This window comes from Nicotiana sylvestris, chromosome 7 (assembly GCF_000393655.2).
Source record: "Nicotiana sylvestris chromosome 7, ASM39365v2, whole genome shotgun sequence".
Taxonomy (NCBI): domain Eukaryota; kingdom Viridiplantae; phylum Streptophyta; class Magnoliopsida; order Solanales; family Solanaceae; genus Nicotiana; species Nicotiana sylvestris.
The window spans coordinates 114,763,645-114,772,387 of record NC_091063.1 but is presented as its reverse complement, the minus strand read 5'-3'; positions in this window follow the sequence as shown (position 1 = coordinate 114,772,387).

Sequence of the window (8,743 nt, the reverse complement as noted above, 5' to 3'; positions counted from 1 at the left end):
TTCTGTCCGTTCGAGGACGAACGGTTGTTTTAGAGGTGAAAAATGTGATGACCCAAAAGGTCATCACTTGTGTTGCAATAAAATTCTACGTTTCGAGGCCTTAAAAACCTCTTTTAGCACCACCTCGATTAGCATGCAAAGTGGGGGCGCGTAGCTGGAAAGCTTAAATGTGAAAATCTGTGAAAAATGATAAGTTTTGACTTTAAAATGAATAAATTTGACTTCGGTCAACATTTTGGGTAAACGGACCCGAACCCGTGATTTGACGGTCCCGGAGGATCCGTAGGAAAATATGGGAATTGGGCGTATGCCCGGGATCGAATTCCGAGGTCCCAAGCCCGAGAAATGAATTTTTAAAGAAAATTATTTTCTGAAATTGTTTAAAGAAAATTGAAATGAAATTTGCTTAGAACATGATGGTATCGAACCCGTATTTTTGTTCAGGCGCCCGGTACAGGTCTTACATATGATTTAAGACGTTTTTGTGAAATTTGGTGAAAATGGAGTTTATTTGACGTGAATTGGACTTCCAGTTGAGGAGTTATGAACTTTGAGAGTTCTCGATGAAAATGTTGAGTTTTGAGGTTTAATTCATGATTTTACATGTTATTTTGATGATGTGATCGCACGAGTAGGTCCATATGATGTTTTTGAGTTAGTGTGCACACTTGGTTTGGAGTTCCGAGGGCTCGGGTAAGTTTCGGGTAGGTTTCGGGATATTTTAAACTTAAAGCCAGAAGTTGCAGGTCTCTGAACCCACCAGCGCGGTCCGCGGTCGACCTTGTGCGGTGCGCGGTGGAGGTTGTGCGGCCGCGGTCAACTTTATGCAGTCCGCACAGGGCGCTGCAGTATGGCCGCAGTCGACTTTGTGCGGTCCGCACAGGGCACTGGACCGCAGCACCCTCAGGAAGGCCTGTGCGGCCGCAGTTCATTTTGTGCGGTCCGCATAGGGGGTCTGAGAGGGGTATAAATAGACGGGATTTTCAATCATTGTGCATTTTTCAAAACCCAAAAAACATAAGAGGCGATTTTTCAAACAACCTTTCTTCTCCAAATCAATTGTAAGTCATTTTTAACTAGTTTTCTTCAATCATTAACATTTTTTAACATGATTTCAACTTCAAATCAATGATTTTCATGGGGGAAATTGAGTGTTTTGGGTAGAACCTAGGTTTTTCAAAAAATTAGGGATTTGGACCTCGATTTGAGGTCCGATTTCAAAACAAATTACATATTTGAGCTCATAGGGGAATAGGTAATCGGGTTTTGGTTCGAACCTCGAGTTTGACCATGTGGGACCGGGGGCAATTTTGACTTTTTGGGTAAAAACTTTGGAAAACTCATTTTTCATGCATTCAAATTGATTCATTTAGCGTTATTGATGTAATTAAGTAACTTGTGGCTAGATACGAGCGAATTGGCGGCGGAATCAAGGGGTAAAGCTATAATTGAGACTTGAGTTGTGTTCGAGGCATTGAGGTAAGGGTTTGGTCTAACCTTAGCTTGAGGGATTAGGAGTTGTGTCTTATTTGTTATATGCTAATTGTGGAGTACGACATATAGGCATGGTGACGAGTATCTATACTTTGGTGTCATGCATGTCCATGAGTCTTGTATTATAATTGTTATGACTCCGTTGTGGTTTATTGCGCTTCATATGTTATTATCACCATTGTTCCCTTGCCGGGATATTTGTTTTGACAGTATTGTTCCCTTGCCGGGAAGTTGTTATATTGCTCTTATTCCCTTGCTTGGATTTCCTGTGATTATTGTTGGCTTGTAAATGGGAGCGGGTGGTACGCCTGCCGCAAGATATGATGAAATGGGAGCGGGTGGTACGCCTACCACAAGATATAATGAAATGGGAGCGGGTGGTACGCCTACCACGAGATAAAATGAAATGGGATCGGGTGGCATGCCTGCCACGAGATACAGGAATCGGGATCGGGTTGCACGCCTGCAACAAGATGTGAAAAGAAAATGAAATCTGCCTTTGTTTTTCCTCATTCTTGTTAGTGGTTGATTTTGATTCCTTCATACTTCCCTTGATGTTCTGTTTTACCTGTTATTCCCTGAAGCATGTTTCCCTCTCCTATCTTTATTTGTTTATTTTTGTTTTTCTTTTTCGCCGTGTATATGTATAATTGCACAGGTTTATCTGGAGTCTAGTCCTAGCCTCGTCACTACCTCGCCGAGATTAGGCCAAGCACTTACTAGCACATGGGATCGGTTGTGCTGGTGCTACACTCTACACTTATGTGCAGATACCGGAGCAGCACTGGGTCAGCAGTAGTAGCTTGGGAGCCAGCTTTCAGTCCACCGAGATCCCGAGGTAGTCCTGCAGGCGTTCGCAGACCCGTCGTCTCTTCTATCAGTTATTTTGTTTTGTTATCATTGTATCCGAGATAGACAGTGTTCTTTCTTTCAAACGTTTGTATGTAGTAATCATAAATAGTCCGTGAAAGTTGTGACACCAGTTTCTGGGTAGAGGCATATGTTGATTTCCGAATTATTTTGGTTTATTTTGTTTAAATCTTCCGCTTAATCTCATATTCCGCTATTATTTAAATGTTTGTCACCTGTTAAAGCAAGTTGTTAAAGAGATTAAAATAAAGAAGTAAAGAATTTTCTAAATTTCGTGGCTTGCCTAGCTTCTACGAGTAGGCGTCATTATGACTCCCGAATGTGGGATATCCGGGTAGTGACATGTACTGACATACAATCTATGGATATAAAAATTATCAAAAACTAAGATTGATGCATAACTACATATCCCTAGCATTAAAATAGTACCAACTACCAACTAAAGTTGTACTGAAGTAAGAAAAATACTAATGCATTTTTCTTTCAAAACAATGACACACAAAGCGCCATTGAGCTCTCAAGAATACAGAAACATAAAAAATTTATAGAAACATAGATCCACTAAAACCATGAGGTATACCAATAGGTAACATAGATCCTTGAAAATCCACATGAATCGCAACAAACAAAGAATGCATAATCAAATTTATAAACTAAAACGTCAAATATCCCAAGTTAGTTTGATATTAAGCGGATAATCAGACCTGGTTAAAGTCGGTAAAGCAACATAATTGAGAGTCTAATCTGATAAGCAATAGATTTGTGAGTTGTGGCAGAACTCTACTTTTCATTCATTCTTAGGATTCTTTTATTGATGGTTTTCTAATCTAAAGTAGGATTTTATTAAAATTCAGTAATAAATCAAGCAAAGAAAACGTATTAGTTAAGAGTTATGTTAAGTAAGGAAACTTTATATAATATAAAATCTTAATTGATTTTAAGTCCAAAAATTTAGGAAAAATTTGATTTGATTTTAAAGTCATAAATATTACTAAAATATTCAAATGACTATCTTGTCCAGTATGAACTCTATTTTTAAAGGGTAAAAAAGGCGAGCGACATTTCGTTAAGGGCCTTCGTACTTTTAATATAGTACTAGTCTCTATGCTCGTGCGTTACACGAATACTTTATGTCGAATATAATACGTATATAAAAAATAATAAACTTCCAAATGCATAAATATTAGTAATTATAATGTTTTCACATAATCAAAGTCACAAAGTTATATATTAAAGTTACCAATCAAAGTATGCAACATATATAATAATTTTTGCTATGCAGTAACTTCTTTTGTTAACCTTAATGTTTCAGTTATATGAATGTAATATATCAAAAAATACATTAATAACGGAGAAAAAAAGAAAGACAAAAAGTCTTCCATGGCATTACTTTTTGGGCAGATGCCTAACATGTCTCTTTTTTTATTCTACAACATCATTTTATTATGGAGTATATGAATATGCCATTTGAGACTCAACACCGGCTTTTTTTAATATCCTCTTTTAATCTTTACAAAATTTTATTTCTAATAAATTCTTAACCGCACAAGTATTTAAAAAATATTTATTTGATTATAGAAAGGATATAATATTACATAAAAAATTACAGAAGTATACTTCCTCGTGCCTGAAATGATTCATTCAAATTTATAATCAAGAAGCACGAGAGAGTCGTCTTGTTATTTCAACAGCTTGCACAAAGATATTAATATAAAAAAATATATAACTTCACTACTATTTAGTTTGCTTTAGAATCACCTTATCTTATAAAGAGAATTTTTTCTTCCGAATACATATTTTAGCTAGACCACTTTAAAATAGTGAACAATATACTTAATTATTTATGCTGAAAAGAACGGAAAAATAACGTGGATATAGTAAGTTTGTGTGTATTAGGTTTACTGAATCTGAATTTCCTTAGTAATTCGACTTGAGACTTGAGCATCTTGGCTCATGTATAATAGTTTTTCTTATGTCAGTGTTTGACTTGGTCTCAACAATTTATCATATCAAGGATCTTATTAGGATTTTGAATTCTATAAATAATGTGATATTTGACCTGAGATATTCGCGACGCACTGAATATAGAGGCACAAGTATTAAAAGTTATAATATTTGTTATACTTTGCTCTAAAGTAAGCCCTAGTTTTGCAGTGAAACAATCTTTTCATTATCTTTTTAAAAATAAAAAAACATCCACCAATAATGATAACTAATATTTATTGATAGAGAAAATAAAGAGGGTATTATATTAATCTGCTTTGATTCCTACAAAATCTTCCTAATTACAGAGATCAATAACAATTACGATGATTATTATTTGATGGAATAGATGTGCATAAGAATGTAGCGATGCTTCGTGTACTCACTGCTAATTGGGGCTTACTTTAGAGCCAAGTGTAAGTTATACTGTATAGCAAAATATTGGAACTCTTGTGACATGAGATAACCAAAATAATAAAAGTAAGAAACCTAAAAACTTCAATGCAAACATCAAAGCTCCATAGTCAAAATTAAACACCATAGATTTTTATCATTCATCTCCAATTCAAGCAATTAAATATTTAGGGTGGTAAATACTTGCCTTGGGATCGTAATAAAAGACGTGTTGGAGCTGGAGATTGACAGCTTTTCATGAAAATATATGACACATAATAAATTTCAGAAATTGACATTGTAGGCAATCTGAGTGACGAAAGAATATTTTTGTAGGCTTGGTAGGCTACGTTCAACACAAGATGTTCCCAAAAGAATTTTACCCAAAATCATCTTTGTAGACTTAGCGTATGTGTAGTTTAAATCGAAAAAATTAAGTTCAGTCTTAAGTGATTTACAATTATATCCTTAAATTATACAAATATTTAAGGTTATAAAAGTCGATCAATATTTGGGGGATATTTTAGTCGTTTAATATTTAACAAAAATTATTGGTGCTTTTATAATAACTAGTCTTTATGTACGTGTATTGCACGTGAACCTTCAGTCGGTTATTTATGTGATAGAATAAGAAATTAAATTTATTAAAAAATTACTCCTGCCAGTCCACTTTAATTGATTTTTTGGTTGTTTTCACACATGTTATAGAATTCATCCTTTAGCATTAATTAACAATGAAATTGAACATATTAACATTAACTTGTTCATTGGAAATACAACAAATACTCTTAGGCTCTTTACCCAAGGACAACTTTGAAAAAAAGAAAGTTAATTTCTACTTAATATCTGAAATACGTAAATATTATGAACTACAAAAAAGCTAAAATATCAGTTAAAGTGGACTGGAAGAGCATATACAAGAAGAAAGAATCCTTGTAAAGAAATTGTTATGGATGCAACGCAAGTATATAAATCCATTGAACTATTTGTCAGAGGTGGTTAAAAGTATTTTTATTTATGTATAATTGGTATGGCGTTGTAACTTCAACAATTAGGAGGAGACTTGAGATTGGTATTATAATTCCATATAGATTAGGAAGAAGACTTTATTTTTATAATACTATCCAACCATATTATTTATATTTTTTGGAACAAAAGATAATCAATTTTTTATTATAAAATTAATTGTGAATTCTCATTTAAAATCGTTCATACTTGAAATTGGGATGGGCTAGGTTTCTCTCGTAGGGGTGATCAAATCTAAAGTTAATTAATTTATGTTTGATTCAGACCAAAATTAGAAGCGAAGCAATTTTGTAGGAGTTCACGGTCGGCGGTTTGCTGATTGTTTGACTTATAATATAAATTATAATTTGAACTAAAGTTATAGTTTAAACTAAAAAAGAGTTTTGGGAGAATTACAATTATATCCATTTTTAACTTGATTCATTAAGCAAATATTTAGTTATTTAAGGACATAAAAGTCTATCAATATTTGAAAAATAATTTTGTCTATCAACATTTAACATAGACTATTCGTGCTTTTAAAATATTATAGCTAGATATAGATATAAATAAGATATCTTATGTCAAGTATTATGAAATAAGTCTCGAAGTAAAAAAAAATTCAATTGTATAGATATTTTGTACTAATCTTATTGGATATGTACAAAGTTCAATAATTAGTTTCTTAAAATAAAGAATAAAAGAGTATAATATATAGTCCAAACCAACTTATTAGTAAAGTTTTGACACAATCATAGAATAAAATTGAATTAAACATTCTAGAATCACAGTGTTTGTCCAGAACTTAAAAATTAAAAAGGAAATAATACAGCATTTAGAACCTCTAATCATTAAATTATGCCGACCCAACATGGATCTAGTGTGTTAGAATTAAATTGGCCAGAAGATATAGATCTATATATGTAAGAAACAATTATGAAGAATTTGCTAACGATGGAAACGTACCAAGTAGTATGGTGGAGAGACGCAGAAGTGGTCATCTAGGCATAAAGGAGTAGTACTGTTGGGATATATACTATTAATCATGAGTTTGGTTTAGATATAGTATTTATTATGAAATAATTGTTTATTCAGTTTTAATAAAGTTTTAAATAGATCATATAATAGTCTGTGTCCTTTGCTTATATAGTAGATGATTTAGTGTATAGAGTTTAGCTTATACACGGAAGATTAAATCATCGGTTCTTATAAGTATAAAGTTTGAGTTCACAATCTAATGATGGAATTGGACAAACCATCAGGAATGATTGTAGCACAAGATTAAATATAATTAATCTTGATTATGGGAATGGTTTAATTCCAACTTCTTGTGCTAGTACATTTTGTATGTATTGAACGGACCAGGTAGAGATAAGTATTTTATACTGACTTAATAAAATAAACTCTCTAGCCATTAAATGTACTTATACTCTTAATCTTGATATAATTATTATTAGCTGTGTATATTATTATTGTTTTGATTTATTAAAAGGCGAGATTCTTTCGTGGGTCAATATGCCTGGTAAATTGGATAATAATAATATACATTGGCGAAGTAATAGTTAGTTGATGGAATCCATGTCTCGGTTTAGAGATTGATGATATACCTTTATGAAAGCTTATAAGTTTTCATGTGTAAACCCGGCCGGTGGATTTTGTATCCGACACATGAAATAAGTTAAGCGAAAGTCTAAAGGAAATAATCAATAAATTAAATCGTCAGTAATTTAATTTAATTGATTCGTATCTGAATCTTAACATGGGGAGTTAAATAAGATTTAATGGATGAATTTCGAAATTGAATAAGGAGTGTAATTACGAATTTTTAGTGGAATAATTCGTAATTAATTATGGTGGATATTAATTTCGAAAATTACAAATTAATTCCATAATTGGAAGCCTTGTTAATTAAATTCTGTGGTCCCTACTGTGCCTAAATAATAGGAAATAAAGGAATCATTTTTCTGGTGGAAAAGAAAACCTAACAGGTTTTGGAAAAGGGTCTTAACCCTTAAAACTTGTGCTATAAATACATAAGGTTTTCCACCTAGAGGGATGAGTACATGGTGGCTGAAATTTTCAGCCAAGTTTTCCTAGAAATTTCGCCCACACGAAATTGCTATTTTCGGGTATTATTTGGGTAACACAGTAGAAGACCGTGGAACGTTCGAGGATCACGATTGTGCGGGTGATGGAGATTCCATTGAGAAGTTATGGAACTGAAGGCTCACGTGGTAGAAGAGATATGTTCACGCTTCAAGAGGTAACCCGTGAAATCCCGTTTATGCTAGTTGTCTAAATTACATGTGATTTTGATACTGGGATTGCTTCCGCTGCATATAATAATCCATCAATTGGTATCAGAGCTCACTCACATCTAATTAGATAACTAAGTTTTTCATGAAACAAGAATATGGTGTTTATGTGCATTTTTTGAATTACATATATATGTGGTTTTCTGAAAAACTGCACTGCTGTTTTGTGAATTAACTGTGCATAATTTATGGATTATTCTTATAATCATGAGATATATGTTTTCTTATTGATATTTGATTGAGAGTATCTGAATTTTTTGGGGTAAACCCTAGAAAAACGCAAAACCTGTTTTTGACCGAATAACCGGAATTTTCGGTGGTCAGCGAACTTGACGGACTCCGATTGAGCTGAAATTTGGTGGGTCCAACGGAAACGCCGTGGTGAGAAAAACTCACTGCTTTAGCAGTGAATTGTAGTATTTTACGGCGTTTTGAGGTCGTTTGGACTGTGTTTTGGACGTTTTTCTATTTTCTGGAAATTATTTCTTAATAATTTTAATTCTTTTTTAATTCAATGGTGTTGGGGATGACTCCCCATGGTCCCCATGATTAAATACTAGTCATATAATAGGTTTACACATTGACTATTAGCAAATAAACGTGTTGTTGTATTAAATTCAATAATAGAGGTGTAAGATTTTATTGACTAGGTCTTACAAGGTATAATTCATATTGTGTAATGA